The sequence below is a fragment of the Salvia hispanica genome, chromosome 6 (assembly GCF_029641045.1).
Source record: "Salvia hispanica isolate PSC_SH4W2 chromosome 6, Shi_PSC_v1, whole genome shotgun sequence".
Taxonomy (NCBI): Eukaryota; Viridiplantae; Streptophyta; class Magnoliopsida; order Lamiales; family Lamiaceae; genus Salvia; species Salvia hispanica.
The window spans coordinates 9,991,502-10,010,990 of NC_142697.1; the positions used below are offsets into that span (position 1 = coordinate 9,991,502).

The following is a 19,489-nucleotide window of genomic DNA, read 5'->3' on the forward strand; positions in this document are numbered from 1 at the left end:
CCAATTCTATTTAGGATTCTACACATGTCACATATGTGAGACATAAAACTTACAGGGCGATCATATATTCAATTGATCGGCCCCCCAATAGTGAATGCTCTTAGGGCATATCAATACGAAAACGATGCACTATATGATTACATGTGTGTCATTTTTACAAAATACAATTGCTACTTAAATACACAAAACTCTTGTCAAGAAGAAACAATGCATAATCTACATATAATTAATGTCATTTCAAAACGAGAACATGATAAACTCATATTTTTATTATCTGCATGCATTAGCATACGCTCTCTCTTTCTCTCTCTCTTTGAATTCTTCATTTGTTGAAGTTTTGCACTCATCCAAAGTGGTGTCCAAGGTCTGCAATGGACATAAAACATGAGAGCAGGTTCATGCTCCATGGTATATGCTTGTAACGTGTGTAACGCCCAACTGTTACAATCCAACATTAACGGTAGAGTTGATTTTGCATTGATTTTGTAGTCTCACATGTAGTACGCTTGGCCTATAAATAGGGTGCATACTATTGCATTCTACACATTAAGAGAAATCACGACACACTTGAAATTTCTACATGCATTAGCATAAGCTCCATCCTCTCTATCTCTCTTCGTATTCTTCATTATCGAAACTATACCCTTACCTTCATCCAGTTCATCGGAGCTCTATTGCTAGCGATGATGCTACTTCACAGATGAAACCATTTTTCCTTTAGTGACGACACGTCAACCCGAGAGCACTACCAAGGTGTATCTCGTCTTGCTGAATGATGACTTCTCGACTCGACTTACTCATTCCTATGGTTTTATAGTTTCATTTATGTATTTTAATTAGTTTCAGTATTATTATCGTGTAATCTTCTTCCCTGATTATTTTTATCTTTCTTGGGTTGTAATACGTCTAACAAGTTCTTATCTCTATATCTTAACTAAATTGAGTCATTTCTATTTTTGGCAAGAACTAAAACTTCGGATTACTCTTATTTTATTTACTCTCCTATTTTATCTGTCACGACCACAACTCCCTAGTGCTAGTGAGCGTAGCTATTTCGCGACTAAACAATTTTCAATTGTAATACCCGCTCTTTGTTACCTTTTCTTTAAGACTAATGTCAACCTAGAGAAATGTTTGTTGTTTTCAAATCAGAAATATTAGTCGATGGTCTTGCTTGGTTGCTAATTTGAAGAGTGTCGATCAAACTAAAACAGATTTTCGTATATACGTGTGAAATACAATAAACGTCAAGAAATAAAAATGATTTACACATGTGTTGACAAAAAAAAAAAAAAAAAGAATTTAAGAATACAAATATACAAAGAGTTGGGCCTCGACTCTCGAACACGAGATTTCTTTCGGCCCAAAGACTTAGAGGGCAGCCCGAAGGCCCGTGCAGCCAGCCCGACTGCCTCGTCTCGATCCCAGGCCACATCCCCAATTTTTTTTTAAAAAAACCCTTTTCCTTTATCTGCCATTAAACCTGCAAGAACCTACAAAACTAATAAATATTTTAGATTACTTTTCCCAACATCAAACCAAACAAGGAAGGAGGCATCCTTTCTTTACCAAAGGAGGTCTAAATGATCCCAAAATGGGAGGTACACTCCTACACAGCCAATGCACCAAACCGAGAGCTGTATGTGAAAACAAAAATTCTTAAAACTTAGGAGTACAAGGCTGCAAACCTGTGTACTAAGTAATAAATGAATGAAGGGACAACTGAGATAAAACATTTAGAATTTACCTCTCATTGCTGCCAAGAATTTGAGACTTGCCTCTTTTGGAGTGGCAACCTATCCTTTGACCGATACCTTGCTGATCAGCTAGCCCAAAACGTGTCCCTCCAGCTGCGCCAAATCAGCCCAAACCGAACAGCCACCTGCTTCCCCTGCACATCAAACAAAGTAACCTAATGAAGGTAGTACTTATGTTTCAAGAAAGAGACAAAGGAAGTAAACTAAAGGTGCCATCTGCAGCATGAAAACAAAGAGCTTTGACAGCCATTTAAGGCCTCACGAGTACACCACACTTCGCCTATATAAACCACCATAAACCGCCCCTGACTCCCTCCCCAGAAACCACAAATTCACTCACAATCAAGGAGTGCAGCAAGGAATCGGGAGGAGCAAGAAGGCGAGGAGGGGCAGCGGCAACACGGAGAAGCAGCCGTAAAACGAGAATCGCAAAGGAGAGGTATTCCATAGCCCACCCTCACCAATGCATCATGATAGCCAATCATAGATAATCAAGAACTTAGAACTATAGGTGCTCAAAAATCCAATGTGAACTTAGCAATATCGACTGATAGAACCCATACTTTGAGTAAGAATACAAACCAACACAGTAGGCCTCATGTACAAGTTTTGATATCAAAGTTTTCCCCAATTAAATTACTACCCAAGATGGTTTCAACATCACACAGTAAGATACACTAAGACTTCATCTTTGAAACATAGTATTGTTACAAGGAAATAAATGAGAGGAAAAAAACTTAGCTTTGGAGCAAGGAGTGATGGGAGAGCTGCCGGACGGCGAGCTGCGATGACGGCGGTAGAGAATTCGCCGGAGGGAGCCAGGAGAACGCCGGAGGCAGGGAGAAAGAGAGGCGATGCCTCCTTCCTGTCGGCGACTCCGCTAATAAAGATGAGGCGACGGCGGGCTGGTCTTCAAGGCGGGCCAAGCCGCGTCTACCTCAGCCGGAGACGTCGGCGACGGCGCTGAATCGCCGAGAACGAGCAAAGGATGAGCGGAGAGGGGAATTTCAGAGGCGCGGCGTAGCAGCCGAAGGAGGGAGAGATTAGAAGGGAAGAAGGAGAGAGAGAGTTGGAGCAGCGGCGACGGCGGAGCTCGCCGCGCGATAACGGCGACACAGGCGCGCCGTCGATCCAGAGCTGGAGCCGGCGACGAAGGGGGGGGAGATGCGCCGTCGTTCCTCTCCAAAGCAAGGATTAGGAATTGGGGTTTTTGATTTTGATTTTGGGGATTTTGTGTTTTGAGAGAGAGAGGCCGATAGTTTTGAGGGAGGAAGAAATTGGGCCTCTTTCATTTGGGCCTCTCCTTTTCTTCTTTTGGGCCTCTATAAATTAAATGCATGGGCTAAGGTTTTGTTAATTAATGGACCAATTCTTTAAATAATCTAAGGAGTTGGGCTAATAATTAAAATAAAATGGGAGTTTGCTCTAGCCTAATTAAATCATGAGCCCACCTATGTTGCTAAATCAAATAATTGAGGTTAAGTAATGGTCCGCTAAATTTTTTTTCACGATGATAAATTTAATTCCCAGACTTTAGTATTAGCGCTCGAGTAATTTATGGTGCGAAATGATGAAAAGACCTCGAGTCTATTTTAGTACTCAGGGACTCTTTTTTATGAATTAAGGAAAAGGAATAAAATGATCACGCACTTAGGATGCATCCACGTTTAAGCTTAATTGATTTATCAAAGTCTAATTAAATATTATGCTATTTCCTAAAGGGGCGTCTACGAACGTCATCTAAGGCCAAGTTAAGGAAATTACGGAAAGAGCTTTAGCTTTTGAGGTGGGCATTTCTTTCAAAATGTGATTTCAGTATGAAAATGTGAATCTTTGCTCAAGTATGTTGTCATGCCATGTTTTGTTTTATGATTACCTATCTGCTTGGCTATGCCAAATCAAGTTAAATCGAATTCGGGTCCCAGTAGGGCCGCAAACCCTACTCGGACTAGTGTACACATAAGGGGACCGTGAGCTAACAAAAGGGGTTGGCCGGTCCAGTGACCGTCGTGGAATGTGGCCACATTCCCGGTTCACATCAGTTTCAGATATGGTATATCTATGTTATGTGATTGCGCAATCAAATCTTTACTAAAGGAAAAGTATTTTAGTGACTCGGGTCTTTTTAAGTAAAACCCCGTGATCACTCAACTCTGGCATTGACAATTAAAGATAAAACCATTTTTGGCAATGTGCCCACTGAGTATATCAAATACTCAGCCCTGCATGTTATTTTCAAATGTGCAGGTTGAACGTGTACGAGGAGGCGAAGGTGTTGGGACAAGACTTTTAAATAAGTAGTTAGGTAACCCAAAGTAGCATGTCTTCATACGTGCTATTTTGTCTTGGACTCTTCCGCTGCAAATCTAGAATTAAGTGCTAGAAAGCTATGAACTTAGTCTTGATACTCTGAACACGTTTTGACTATGAACCCATATGCCTTTGATACTATTGATTTAAGTGATTTCATCCTTTTATTGTTGTCCCTTGATTATTGAGAATTTTTAGTCGCGAAATAGCTACGCTCACTAGCACTAGGGAGTTGTGGTCGTGACAGAGTGGTATCAGAGCACCGTTCTTTCGCTCTGGACCCAAGAACCTTCTTTTCAAGCCTTAGTCGAGAATGATAGTACTAGACTAGGATAGTACTAAAATGGAAAGCTTAAAAGGACCCAACACCTCGACTCGTCACGTTCAACTGCAGCAATGAGGTAAGAAAGAAGTTTTTACCAGAAAAATTTTCAGTTATTCATGAAAGAACTTGAAAAAAAAAAATGATTTCTTTTTGAAGATATTGTGAAAATATTCAGGGTTTTCAAGGAAAAGCATGTAAATTCCATTTTTCCTACGAACCATGGAATTTCAAGTTTAAATTGTTAAGCATAAGGATGTCTTTGAGACAAATGCTAAAGTATTATCAGTTACACATGCTCGATTATGTGAAGTATGATGATAGATTAAGGAACTTTTTAGGAAGTTACGGAATGACTAACGCATGCGAACATAGAATGCCTAAGAAGTACGTTAGACTAAACGCTCTTGAACAGAGTTGTAAGTTGATGACTTCCTTACTGCTTTTCTAAGCGATAAAATGAACGAGTATATGCAAGTTAGGGCAAACCCCTAATTTTGTTTTAAGAATGAGGAAATATAGATGAATGTGTCTAAAAGTGGACCCCACACCTTTTCCTCTACCCTATCTCTTGACGAGACCACGATCCATGATGTTGTAATTGGAACAATTCCAAATGTACAAGAATGAACCTAACAATTTATAAATAACCCATCTATTCTTAGATGGTAACGATCAGACGAGATACGAGAAACTACCTACGGCACATGGGCGTCTGTTGAACGTTTTAAATGATGGGAACAACATGAAGTTCCCTTTGTCTTCATGAACTCAATCATAATCAAAATGAGCGTACCCTTGATCTAGTAAAGGAGGTGTATCCTTACACGAAAAGATATCGTACTTACGATCAAATTAAGTGATCCAGTCTTGCGTAGCAAGTCAAGGAGGCTACGTGATCTAGAAACAATGCTTATAGCACGCTGTGAAGCACGATGGAGAGTGCAATGTTTTACGAGAATGAACGTCCTGACTTATCGAGATCATTATGAAAATATGACCTTCAACGACAGCTATTAGTTGTAACACCAGGAATCCTAGCTTGGAATCTATGGTTTCCTGGAACGCTCTGATCATGTACAAGCTCCGAAAGAACAAACAAGAAAGTGTCACATAAGTGGAACAGATGATTATGATCAACAGTACTTACTTGGATTCCCATCGATTTCTTTCTATGAACCTCCTTAATGAAAATGCCCTCGTCTACTTTAGACCTTAGATTGACTTGGATTTATGCAACTAATGCCTCATTTTTTTTTTCTCCTACGAAAGTTGTGACTCTCTTTCAATTTGTTGGCTATAGTAGTTGAGCTCATTGTTCAGAAAATGTAAGGTGTTGACTTCATAAGCTCCGGTCATAAACCTTCGACTCTAAAGTTGCTTACGGCCATGCCCTCCAGAATAATCTCATTTTGAACATCCTGAACAAGGGTGTCCTGCCGTCTTTTTAAGACTTTTGATTGACTCACGTTTTTGCAAGTAATAAGTCACTATCATTTTATTTATTTATTTTTTTTTACGAAAATGGTGACTTACTTTCAAATCTTAAATTCGAAAGACTTATATGTTCTCAAGCATCTTTGTTGTTTGTTGTCCCCCGTATGACCCACCATTGATAAAATCAATATCCCAGATTCTTTAACTCTCACGGTATAACTTCACCCTTAAGTTGCTGATTTTTTCAGACATTTCTTCTCAGAGAATGGCACAATAAGTGGAACTTTTGTTCACCTCCTTATTTGGCAACCATATTGTGACTATTTCGTTCTTATATGAGTGAATTTTTCTTGTCCAGTTCCACTACATGCATTATTTCTAGCTCAAGATTTCTTTCTGAAACACTAAGTTAAGGCTAATGTATTGCATTTTCCTTGATGGTAGTTGACTTTTCCAAAAATATTTCTTTCACTTTGGTCGCTACCTGTGAATCCATTGATGTATTTCCATGATTTCCACATTATAATGTTGGTGAACCATGATCAACGTTAATCAATGGCAATTGTTTACATTTCTAAACCCTCTTGCGACTAATCATCTGAGATCTTGACATGTTGAAATCATCATCCTTGATGTCCGGATCTAGTCAATTTGAACGGACAATTTAACCATCTTATTTGACAAGCCTACTATGGAAATTGAGAGTTCATACAGTATCATCTTATTCTCATGACCTACCTCATGTTCTTTCAAGTTCCCATAAGAATTGAATTCACAAATTCGATGGGTTTAAGTATTTGAAACCATTTGAACCTTGAAGTTCTTTGAATGGATACGATAAGTTCAATTGAACTTAGTACTTGCCTTCAAAATCAATTGTCACGATTTGAGGTCGAAAATTCACAACAGTCGAGCAAGAGATGTTATTCTTATCCCTTTGGATATTCTATAGTCCTTTCAATAAAAGAAATTTGCAGTCATGCTTCTTCTAGGTGACATCAGTACCTATCCAAGTTAAGACTGTTTGATTAATCATCGAGTTCTTAGTACAAGGCAATCACGAAGGGCATAGTTGTTTGGACTTTTCGCACTTGTGTGCCGCCGGTCACGAGCTGCTATGGGATGGATCGTTACGCTATATACATAGAATGTAGGCCACAAAAAGAGAAATGTAAAGGAATCTTATATACGTACAGACCTAATGACTTTTCGTTGTGCAAGACTTATTTATCTAAGTGATTAATCGTTTGGGGCACAAATAACAAAGTGAACTAGGAGAGCCACGAGGAAATGGAGATCAAGATCATCGTTAGGTAACGAAATCTAGTGAAAATATGAACACTCTCATAGATTACGTTTTAATGAACGGATGTCTTCGACAAGAGGAAAATCATCTGAGATATGGCGCAATAAAACCAACGAATGAAGGAACGATCGGGAAAACGAAAACGTACTTCAAATGAGAATAAGAAGCAACAACTTGCCCCAAAACCATCGCAGAATGGCGGTAGAGAAGCCGATCTCAATAAGAAGGTTGAGTACCGACCTAAGGCCCATCCCCGCGCTAAGTGGTCAAGAAACCACCGTGGAAAGTGCATAGTTAGGACACATAGGTGCCTTAATTGTGGCAGAAGCGGACATTTCTCCAGGGAATGCTGTACAAGAATACTAGGACAGGAGGGAGGCAGGACTATTAAGGGCAGCGTCCGTAGTTGCGGGCACTTCAAGCTGAGCCAAGAAGAAAGACAGTCCTAATCACCATATCACCAGCGGCAGCTACGCCAGAGGTTTCCCACTCAGACTATAGTTACTGCACCGAGGCAGAAACAGCCTAAGATTGAGCAGGGAACCAAGAGCAAGACAATTTAGCAAGTATGGGAACTCTCCTCAACATACCTATTGTCATTCTTTCATGTCAGCACCTTGCGTGGATACTTTAGAATTGCCTACTGATGAAATCGAACATAAGATGAGGGTGTTCTCACCCATAGGAGGCCTTAAAGATACCTCACGAACTTGCTCGAACGTAGAATTCACTATGGGAAACCTTAAGTTAGTGGCTCACAATTTACATGTAATGTTGATGTGGAACGTCGACATCATATTGGGAATGGATTGGTTAGCCGAGAACTACGCTACCATTCTTTGTAAGGAAAGGCAGATCTCTGTGCAATACCCAGGGAAAGAACCCACAATCTTTCACGGAATATCCGTGAGGCGACGAAAGTCCATAGATTCTGCGCTACAAGCGGCCACTATGATAAGGAAAGGATGCTCTGCATACCTCGTTTATCTGAATGGAGAAGAGAAAGAGGACCGTAAGATTGAGGATGTAGAAGTGGTACGAGAATTCCCAGATGTCTTTTCGGACGCACTACCAGGATTGCCGCCAGACAGGCAATTAGAATTCACAATCGATCTCGAACCAGGATCGGCCTCGGTATCGAAGGCACCATACAGAATGGCGCCTAAAGAGTTAGAAGAACTCAAGATACAGCTACAGGAATTACTAGACCTCGGTTTCATCCGACCCAGTGTGTCACCATGGGGCGCACCAGTGCTCTTCGTGAAGAAGAAGGACGGAACACTGAGAATGTGTATCGACTACCGAGAGTTGAACAAGCTGACGCTCAAGAACAAGTATCCTCTACCAAGGATTGATGACCTTTTGACCAACTTCGAGGGGCGGGTGTATTCTCGAAGATGGACTTGAGATCAGACTATTACCAACTGAAAGTCCGACATGATGATGTACCCAAGACGGCGTTCCGCACTAGATGCGGCCATTACGAATTCACTGTAATGCCTTTTGGACTTACAAATGCCCTGGCAGTGTTCATGGACTTAATGAACCGCGTGTTCCATCCATACTTGGACAAGTTCGTCCTAGTCCTTATAGATGATGTACTAGTCTATTCGAAGAACGAGAAGGAACACGAGAAACGTCTGAGAACCACCTTAGAGACGTTGAGAGCCGAGAAACTCTATGCTAAGTTTGGAAAATGTGAGTTCTGGCTTAACAAGGTGAACTTCCTTGGACACATAGTAACGGCAGAAAGGACCCGAGTGGACCCTGCAAAGGTGGAAACAGTACAACGTTGGCAGTCACCAACAACGCCTAATGAGATTCGAAGTTCTTAGGTTTGGCTGGATATTATCGAAGGTTTATTGAAGGATTTTCTAAAATAGCCAGACCACTGACTCAACAGCTCAAGAAAGGAGCTAAGGTCAATTGGACGCCGGAGTGCGAAGCAAGCTTCCAACTATTAAAAGAAAAGTTGACCACCGCACCAGTCCTAGCCGTGCCAGCACCAGGAGCAGGCTATGTAGCGTACACCGATGCATCAAAGATTGGACTTGGATGCGTACTGATGCAGAATGGCAAGGTGATTGCGTACGCGTCACGCCAACTCAGGCCACATGAGCTAAATTACCCCACTCATGACCTTGAACTAGCAGCAGTGGTACATGCCTTAAAGATTTGGAGACATCACCTCTACGGAGTTCGATGTGAGATCTTCACGGACCACAAGGGCCTTAAGTACTTCTTCGAGCAGAAGGATTTAAACATGCGACAACGCAGATGGCTCGAATTAGTCAAGGATTATGACTGTGGTATAAATTACCACCCAGGCAAGGCCAATGTAGTGGCAGATGCCTTGAGCAGGAAGACTATGCCCCAAGTGGCCACCTTCCTCACACAGAATGAGGAGCTCATACGGGAATTTGCTAAGATGCGGCTGGAGGTAGTAAGAGCACCAGAGACGGTGGAAGGTAGGATCGCCCCTTTAGTGATTGAACCAGACTTAAGGGCCATAATTGTTGAGGCTCAAAGGAGTGATGAAGCATTAGAGAAAGTTCGTCTTAAAGTGAGGTCGGGAAAAGAGGTGAGTTATCATGAAGAAGCGGATGACGCCCTCACTTTTGAAGGGAGATTATGTGTACCCGATGACGAGGTTCTCAGAAATGAGATCATGAGCGAAGCGCATGAAACACCCTATACTGCCCACCCAGGAAGTACGAAAATGTATCAAGATATGAAGAAGCAGTTTCGGTGGGATGGCATGAAGAGGAGCATAGCGTCGTGTGTAGAAAGGTGCCTAGCATGTCAACAAGTGAAGGCTCTACATCAACGACCCTATGGGAAATTGCAACCCCTAGAAATCCCCGAGTGGGAATGGGAACACATTGCTATGGACTTCATGACAGGGTTGCCAAGGTCACAAAAGCGCGCACTTCGTGACAGGATTGTTATTTGGGTGATTATAGATCGCCTCACCAAAAGCGCGCACTTCGTGACAGGATTGTTATTTGGGTGATTATAGATCGCCTCACCAAAAGCGCGCACTTCGTACCAGTTCGTATTACTTACGAATCGAACAAGTTAGCTCAAATCTACGTGCAAGAGATCATACGATTACATGGAATACCGGTGACGATCACATCAGACCGTGATACGAAATTTACTTCTAGATTTGGATAAGCCTGCAGCAAGAGCTAGGCACCAGATTGAATTCAGTACGGCATTCCATCCACAGACTGATGGGCAGTCTGAGAGGACAATCCAGACCTTGGAAGATATGCTGAGAGCCGTAGTGCTCAACCGTGGAGGAAACTTGGAGCTAGTACTACCATTTATAGAGTTTGCTTACAACAACAGTTGTCAGCATCTATAAACATGGCCCCAAATGAAGCATTGTATGGAAAGAAATGTAGACCACCGCTTTACAGGAATGAAGTCGGAGAGAGAAAGATACTCGGACCGGATTCTGTAAAGGAAATGATAGAGATTGTCCGTCAGATCCGTGAGAGAATCAAGGAAGCTCAAGATAGGCAGAAGTCTTACGCGGATGCTCGCCGAACCAATCTGCAGTTCAAGGCGGGAGACAAAGTTTTTCTGAAAGTATCTCCGTCTAAAGGGATTACGAGATTCGGCGTCAAGGGCAAGCTAAGGCCACGTTTCATCGGACCCTACGAGATTCTAGAAGAAGTGGGTCCTGTGGCGTACGGATTGGCACTCCCACCGAGCTTCGGGAATGTACACAATGTCTTTCACGTATCACAATTGAGGAAATACGTGTTCGACCCGAAACACATAGTCCACCAAGAGGAAATGGTTTTGGAACCAGACTTAAGCTATGAAGAGAAGCCAGAGGAAATATTGGATAGGAAGGTCAAGGAACTGAGGAACAAATCTATTGTAACGGTGAAAGTTTTATGGAAACACCATGGTCACGAGGAAGCTACGTGGGAATTTGAAGACAAGATGAAGGAAAGGTACCCAGAGCTGTTTGAGTAACATAAGCAAAATTTCGGGACGAAATTTTTGCTAAGGTGGGTAGAATGTAATACCCGCTCTTTGTTACCTTTTCTTTAAGACTAATGTCAACCTAGAGAAATGTTTGTTGTTTTCAAATCAGAAATATTAGTCGATGGTCTTGCTTGGTTGCTAATTTGAAGAGTGTCGATCAAACTAAAACAGATTTTCGTATATACGTGTGAAATACAATAAACGTCAAGAAATAAAAATGATTTACACATGTGTTGACAAAAAAAAAAAAAAAAAGAATTTAAGAATACAAATATACAAAGAGTTGGGCCTCGACTCTCGAACACGAGATTTCTTTCGGCCCAAAGACTTAGAGGGCAGCCCGAAGGCCCGTGCAGCCAGCCCGACTGCCTCGTCTCGATCCCAGGCCACATCCCCAATTTTTTTTTAAAAAAACCCTTTTCCTTTATCTGCCATTAAACCTGCAAGAACCTACAAAACTAATAAATATTTTAGATTACTTTTCCCAACATCAAACCAAACAAGGAAGGAGGCATCCTTTCTTTACCAAAGGAGGTCTAAATGATCCCAAAATGGGAGGTACACTCCTACACAGCCAATGCACCAAACCGAGAGCTGTATGTGAAAACAAAAATTCTTAAAACTTAGGAGTACAAGGCTGCAAACCTGTGTACTAAGTAATAAATGAATGAAGGGACAACTGAGATAAAACATTTAGAATTTACCTCTCATTGCTGCCAAGAATTTGAGACTTGCCTCTTTTGGAGTGGCAACCTATCCTTTGACCGATACCTTGCTGATCAGCTAGCCCAAAACGTGTCCCTCCAGCTGCGCCAAATCAGCCCAAACCGAACAGCCACCTGCTTCCCCTGCACATCAAACAAAGTAACCTAATGAAGGTAGTACTTATGTTTCAAGAAAGAGACAAAGGAAGTAAACTAAAGGTGCCATCTGCAGCATGAAAACAAAGAGCTTTGACAGCCATTTAAGGCCTCACGAGTACACCACACTTCGCCTATATAAACCACCATAAACCGCCCCTGACTCCCTCCCCAGAAACCACAAATTCACTCACAATCAAGGAGTGCAGCAAGGAATCGGGAGGAGCAAGAAGGCGAGGAGGGGCAGCGGCAACACGGAGAAGCAGCCGTAAAACGAGAATCGCAAAGGAGAGGTATTCCATAGCCCACCCTCACCAATGCATCATGATAGCCAATCATAGATAATCAAGAACTTAGAACTATAGGTGCTCAAAAATCCAATGTGAACTTAGCAATATCGACTGATAGAACCCATACTTTGAGTAAGAATACAAACCAACACAGTAGGCCTCATGTACAAGTTTTGATATCAAAGTTTTCCCCAATTAAATTACTACCCAAGATGGTTTCAACATCACACAGTAAGATACACTAAGACTTCATCTTTGAAACATAGTATTGTTACAAGGAAATAAATGAGAGGAAAAAAACTTAGCTTTGGAGCAAGGAGTGATGGGAGAGCTGCCGGACGGCGAGCTGCGATGACGGCGGTAGAGAATTCGCCGGAGGGAGCCAGGAGAACGCCGGAGGCAGGGAGAAAGAGAGGCGATGCCTCCTTCCTGTCGGCGACTCCGCTAATAAAGATGAGGCGACGGCGGGCTGGTCTTCAAGGCGGGCCAAGCCGCGTCTACCTCAGCCGGAGACGTCGGCGACGGCGCTGAATCGCCGAGAACGAGCAAAGGATGAGCGGAGAGGGGAATTTCAGAGGCGCGGCGTAGCAGCCGAAGGAGGGAGAGATTAGAAGGGAAGAAGGAGAGAGAGAGTTGGAGCAGCGGCGACGGCGGAGCTCGCCGCGCGATAACGGCGACACAGGCGCGCCGTCGATCCAGAGCTGGAGCCGGCGACGAAGGGGGGGGAGATGCGCCGTCGTTCCTCTCCAAAGCAAGGATTAGGAATTGGGGTTTTTGATTTTGATTTTGGGGATTTTGTGTTTTGAGAGAGAGAGGCCGATAGTTTTGAGGGAGGAAGAAATTGGGCCTCTTTCATTTGGGCCTCTCCTTTTCTTCTTTTGGGCCTCTATAAATTAAATGCATGGGCTAAGGTTTTGTTAATTAATGGACCAATTCTTTAAATAATCTAAGGAGTTGGGCTAATAATTAAAATAAAATGGGAGTTTGCTCTAGCCTAATTAAATCATGAGCCCACCTATGTTGCTAAATCAAATAATTGAGGTTAAGTAATGGTCCGCTAAATTTTTTTTCACGATGATAAATTTAATTCCCAGACTTTAGTATTAGCGCTCGAGTAATTTATGGTGCGAAATGATGAAAAGACCTCGAGTCTATTTTAGTACTCAGGGACTCTTTTTTATGAATTAAGGAAAAGGAATAAAATGATCACGCACTTAGGATGCATCCACGTTTAAGCTTAATTGATTTATCAAAGTCTAATTAAATATTATGCTATTTCCTAAAGGGGCGTCTACGAACGTCATCTAAGGCCAAGTTAAGGAAATTACGGAAAGAGCTTTAGCTTTTGAGGTGGGCATTTCTTTCAAAATGTGATTTCAGTATGAAAATGTGAATCTTTGCTCAAGTATGTTGTCATGCCATGTTTTGTTTTATGATTACCTATCTGCTTGGCTATGCCAAATCAAGTTAAATCGAATTCGGGTCCCAGTAGGGCCGCAAACCCTACTCGGACTAGTGTACACATAAGGGGACCGTGAGCTAACAAAAGGGGTTGGCCGGTCCAGTGACCGTCGTGGAATGTGGCCACATTCCCGGTTCACATCAGTTTCAGATATGGTATATCTATGTTATGTGATTGCGCAATCAAATCTTTACTAAAGGAAAAGTATTTTAGTGACTCGGGTCTTTTTAAGTAAAACCCCGTGATCACTCAACTCTGGCATTGACAATTAAAGATAAAACCATTTTTGGCAATGTGCCCACTGAGTATATCAAATACTCAGCCCTGCATGTTATTTTCAAATGTGCAGGTTGAACGTGTACGAGGAGGCGAAGGTGTTGGGACAAGACTTTTAAATAAGTAGTTAGGTAACCCAAAGTAGCATGTCTTCATACGTGCTATTTTGTCTTGGACTCTTCCGCTGCAAATCTAGAATTAAGTGCTAGAAAGCTATGAACTTAGTCTTGATACTCTGAACACGTTTTGACTATGAACCCATATGCCTTTGATACTATTGATTTAAGTGATTTCATCCTTTTATTGTTGTCCCTTGATTATTGAGAATTTTTAGTCGCGAAATAGCTACGCTCACTAGCACTAGGGAGTTGTGGTCGTGACATCAATAATCAAGGGACAACATAAAAGGGGTAAAATCACTTAAAGCAATAGTCTCAAAGGCATATGGGTACATAGTCCAAATGAATTCAGCGTATCAAGACTAAGTTCATAACTTTCTAGAACATAACTTTAGATTGCAGCGGAAGAGTCCAAGACAAAATAGCACGTATGAAGACATGCTACTTTGGGCTACCTAACTACTTATTTAAAATTCTTGTCCCAACACCTTCGCTTCCTCGTCCACGTTCAATCTGCACATTTGAACATAACATGCAGGGCTGAGTATTTGATATACTCAGTGGGCACATTGCCAAAAACAGTTCTATTTTAAATTGTCAATGCCACAGTTGAGTGATCACGGGGTTTTACTTAAAAGACCCGAGTCACTAAATACTTTTCTTTTCATTAAGATTTGATTGCGCAATCATGTAACATAGATATACCATATCTGAAACTGATGTGAACCGGGAATGTGGCCACATTCCACGACGGTCACTGGACCGGCCAACTTTTTTGTTAGCTCACGGTCCCCTTATGTGTACACTAGTCCGAGTAGGGTTTGCGGCCCTACTGGAACCCGAATTCGATTTAACTTAAATTGGCATAGCCAAGCAGATAGGTAATCATAAAACAAAACATGGCATGACAATATACTTGAGCAAAAATTCACATTTTCATACTGAAATCACGTTTTGAAAGAATGCCCACCTCAAAGGCTATCTCTTAGCCGAACAAACTCCTTAGCTTGATTTTTAGATGACGCGCGAAGACGCCCCTTTAGTAACATGGAAATAATACTTAATTAGGCTTAAGAAGTCAATTAAGCTTAAACATGAATGCATCCTAAGTGCGTGCTCTTTTTTATTCCTTTTTCTTATTTTTCTAGAAAAAGTTCTAGAATCCTTGAACATTAATTAAATCAGTAGATTTAATTTATTGTGGAGGTTTTAAGAAATTATCGACTATCTTTGGGAGGATTATTTTTCATGTATCTCGTTTGAAAATAATTTATCCTCCCGGGATTTAATTAGCAACCCATTACTTAGTATTAATTATTTGATAGAGTAATTTAGGGGAGCTCATGATTTAATTAGCAAACTAGTCCATTTAATTTATTCACTTAGTCCAACTAAGAAAATGAATAAATTAGTCCAATCCTTTCTTTAAATACTTTCAGGCCCAAGCTTCTATTTTAATTCTTAGCCCATACCTTTATTTAATTGAAGAGGCCCAACTAAAAAGAAAAGACCCAACACTTAATTAAACTCAACCCCAAATTTAAAATAGAAAAATCCCTAGATTTCTTTTCTCTCTCTCTTCGCCTCATTCTCACCGCCGCTCGTCGCCATTCGCCGCTCTCATCCCCGGCGAAATTTCGGAGCTCCGTCGGTGGGAACTCCCTTCTCCAACGTGTCTCTCTCTCTCCGTCGAATTCGGAGAAGTCCTCGGCTGCCCGACGAGCAGGGCTGCCGCCTGCTGCGTCGCTCGGCGCCGGTCCAGCCATCTCCGCCTTTCCTCTCTTCTCCGGCGATTCGCCGTTGCCGTCTTCACCTCTGGAGCTTGGGCTCGCCATGGAGTCCCCGCAGCTGCCCTCCCGTTGCCGTCGCCGACGCTGCTCAGTCTGCTTCTCAGACCAGCGCCGACGCTGCCGCCTCGCAGCCTTCCGTCGTCGTCCAGATCGGGCAGCCCAAGCACAATTTTAAAAGCTAAGTTCTTCCACCCCTTTCATTTCTTAGTATTTTGTTTTAAAAAAACTTAGGCAGTAGCTATGTGTGATTAAAGACTTTGATTTTGGAGCTCAACTCACTGGAAAGGGCTTGCTGCCATTTTTGCTACACCAAGTCTTGCTCCTATGATTTAGATAACTTGGTTTTACTGATATGAGGTTTATTCCACTTGACTAAGCACTGTTATCAGCTATTTATGCTTACTCCATTCTTTGCTACTGCTGAAATTTCCCATAGCTACGATTCTATATTTTTGTGTTGGTACTTTTGTGGGTTTGCTACTGAAGTTGAGCATTAAGGCAGCCTATTGTACTCTTATTCCATTTGTTAAAGCTCTAAGAAAGCTACTGTTGAGACTTCTATGTTGAGGTGTTTCTACATGATGCTTGAGAAAAGATTGGGAATGGAGGAAAATACCTCTTGAGCTGGTTGCTGCTTGAGATCAGCTCCTAAGGCAGCAAGCTTTCTAACTCTCTCTAAATTTTTGCTGATTATTTTGAGATGTGTGGGAGGGAGTTCGAATGTGGTATGAAGGGGATCTTTATAGGAGAACTTGGGGTACTTTGCTGCATTAAAAGGGCTGACTCCTCATTTGTTTTCACTCCCAGCATATCTCTCTGTTTTGATCTTCAACACACCCTTTTACTTAAGAGGCTTGGTGTTATTTACAGTACGTGTTTGACCCATTAAACATTCTTGTCCTCACATGGCCTCATGGTACTTGGTTAATAACTCATTTGTTTGTAAGCTGCAGGAGCATGTAGGGTGCACCTAGGGGGATTTAAATGGCTGCCCAGCCTCTTTGTTTTCATGCTGCAGAAAATCTCTTACTTTCTTGATCTCCACTTCTTTTGATTAATGAAACTTGGTGTTTAGCTTAGGACAATAGGACTTCTCATTTACTTATTTTGGTTGATTGTGTGACTAGGAAAGGCTACTTCGCAGGGGCTGTTTTGGAGGAGCAAGATGGCAGATTTGACTTGCTATCTTTGGTGAGTCTTTGGTCCTCCATAGTTAAAGAGATGTTGTTTCCTTTCCTCTATTAAGAGCTTCATTAGTTCCTCTTGTTCTTTAGTAGCTAAATCTTGTTTTATCTTGCAGGTGAGGGAGAAGCTTGGCTGCCACGTTGCTGTCCAGAAATGGGCTTGCTGCCCTGGCCCCGACGGGCTGAGATTTGGGCTTGGGAAAAAGAAGAGGCCCAAAATGCAAGCAATAGCAATATAGTTTCTTAAGCTCTAGGCCCATACTTGTGTATTTTGTAATAGCATCCATAATTCCTTTTTCTTAAACTCATAAACCCACATACATTTAATTATGCAAGTGAAAATGTAGTTTGGGATGTATACAAACGCTTTAGTCGGGAATGATATCTTCGTATGCGTTCTCGACATTTGTTAAGTTTCATAAATATCTTAAATTGCTTTAGTTCGTTTAACTTTCACTTCAGAGTTTTGTTTCGCGAACTATCAACACTAAGTATCAGTAAGTAACGAGTTCTTAATTAATTCAACGAAGCAAGAGAGTGAAGATTCTCTAGTTCGACGTTAAACATCAACGGAAAGGATAATGAAAGAAGCGGGTATTACATTATCTCTCTTTATTTATCTTATTTTATTCTTTTCAATTTATTTTATTTTATCTGCCTTTAATCCATTTAATATAATTTTTTAAAATTTTATATCTAAAAGAAATGATTCAACTTCTTTTATAAAAAAAAAAAAAACTCAAATTAGTTAGGACCAATAGAGAAATTAAGCTAAATAAGGCGTACATACAATCATTTTTCCCTTTAGTCTTTTGGTAGTTGAGTGCATGGGCATATACTAAAGAAAGAAAAAGTTGCCTTATTCAGTTTGCCGATAACGTCTCTGATCCATCCATATCCTAACGACTATTTTTCTGTGGTACGATAATAATGTACAAAAACACATTTTATAATATGATTAAGAAAAGTAAAATACCCACTTAGTGCTGTTGGACACTTTTAGAAAAGGGATCCAATTATACATTGGTTGTAGTATTAGACATGATTCCACTACTAATTGGTGCAATTTAAAAACTACCATTTGCTAATTACACCACATTTCTATATCATAAAAACAAAAACAGGAAAAGAAAGGATTTTAGGAATGCAAATCCACTTCCAGATTTTGGGTGGATATCGCTTTATCTTGCTAATTGCTATATATAATTACCTAAAAATATCCTACCACTCTTGCTAGTTGTTACCACATAAAATATACGAGTTTATGATAATATATGTAATATTGCTAAGTAAATCATGATTAGCAGTTAAATTCTGGTTTGTCCTATATTTAAGTCAGTGGGACGATAAATCACTCAATTTCAGAATCCCACAATTATTCCATACGTAGTTTTTCAAATGAAACCTGGTATGTTATGAAAATCAGATTAATTATCCCATCTTCGTTTTTGGATAAACCGCATAACTATGTTACGTGTCACCGCCAATTTGTTGACGTAGATAAATCTCGCAGCACATCATCACGAGTTTTATCTGAAAAACAATGTACGGGAAAATTGCAAAACTTTAAAACTTCGTACTTTATCATTCAAGTTTTGAAAAGTATAGGACAAACCAAAATTATGATAATTTTTTATGATTTATTTGGTAATTTTCTCAAATATATAATGGAGTGCTATTACATGTTTCAGCTATTAATATTTTAATTATAAATAAATATTTTTAAATTTCCATCTTCATTCTTTAAACTGAATATCTGCATATAAAAGTGTTACTGATTTTTTTCCAACCTTTAAATAATAACAGTTAGAGTACGTTTTTATTAATTACCAAGGATATCAACCGGCGGGTCCAGTAATTATCTCCGTGCTAATTTGTAGGCACTTCAATGGATGAAACAACTGACCCAAAGATTTAAAGTTGTTCCATACCCAAAAATAGGAATTGATCCTGACCATGTGGTTAAGTGGACAAGTCCCATTCCACTCATCAACACCCTGGATTAGCAAGAATACCTTTTTTTTACACGGAAAATCGTCTAGAGTTTAGTGGATGATCGAATTTTGTGGTAGAATTATATGAAGATAATTCTACTACAAATACACGTGCCTAATGCATATGCGAACTGAACATTTATGAAAAAAATGTGTACCCAACTAATAGGTAATTAAGATAGTTAAGGATCTACATTTTAGAATGGAATTATAATTTAAGTGGCATTTCCATTTATGTTTTCAATGTTTTAAAAATACAATAATTTGTCTATTTGAGCTAATGGAGGATGTTAGATATCTAGCTATAACTCATCCATGATATCCTTGGAGATTTTGTAGATAATTTTTATTTTTTTTGTTACATGAGAGGGCAGGGC

The 19,489-nt window shown here is 40.7% G+C and overlaps 4 long non-coding RNA genes across 4 annotated transcripts; 1 reads left to right on the forward strand and 3 right to left on the reverse strand.

Moving 5' to 3' along the window:
• Positions 1–1,226: 1,226 nt before the first annotated feature.
• Positions 1,227–3,001, reverse strand: LOC148923191 (uncharacterized). Its single transcript, XR_016132615.1, has 3 exons — positions 1,748–3,001; positions 1,570–1,637; positions 1,227–1,493 (listed from the first exon to the last, which is right to left on the reverse strand). It is a non-coding gene; the product is annotated as an uncharacterized LOC148923191 (long non-coding RNA).
• Positions 3,002–11,320: 8,319 nt separating this feature from the next.
• Positions 11,321–13,095, reverse strand: LOC148923192 (uncharacterized). The gene is made up of 3 exons (XR_016132619.1): positions 11,842–13,095; positions 11,664–11,731; positions 11,321–11,587 (listed from the first exon to the last, which is right to left on the reverse strand). It is a non-coding gene; the product is annotated as an uncharacterized LOC148923192 (long non-coding RNA).
• A 1,341-nt stretch (positions 13,096–14,436) lies between these two features.
• Positions 14,437–15,177, reverse strand: LOC148923193 (uncharacterized). Its single transcript, XR_016132480.1, has 2 exons — positions 15,115–15,177; positions 14,437–14,657 (listed from the first exon to the last, which is right to left on the reverse strand). It is a non-coding gene; the product is annotated as an uncharacterized LOC148923193 (long non-coding RNA).
• Positions 15,178–15,631: 454 nt separating this feature from the next.
• LOC125192673 (uncharacterized) lies at positions 15,632–17,531 on the forward strand. Its single transcript, XR_007171447.2, has 2 exons — positions 15,632–17,125; positions 17,235–17,531. It is a non-coding gene; the product is annotated as an uncharacterized LOC125192673 (long non-coding RNA).
• The last annotated feature ends 1,958 nt before the right edge of the window (positions 17,532–19,489 follow it).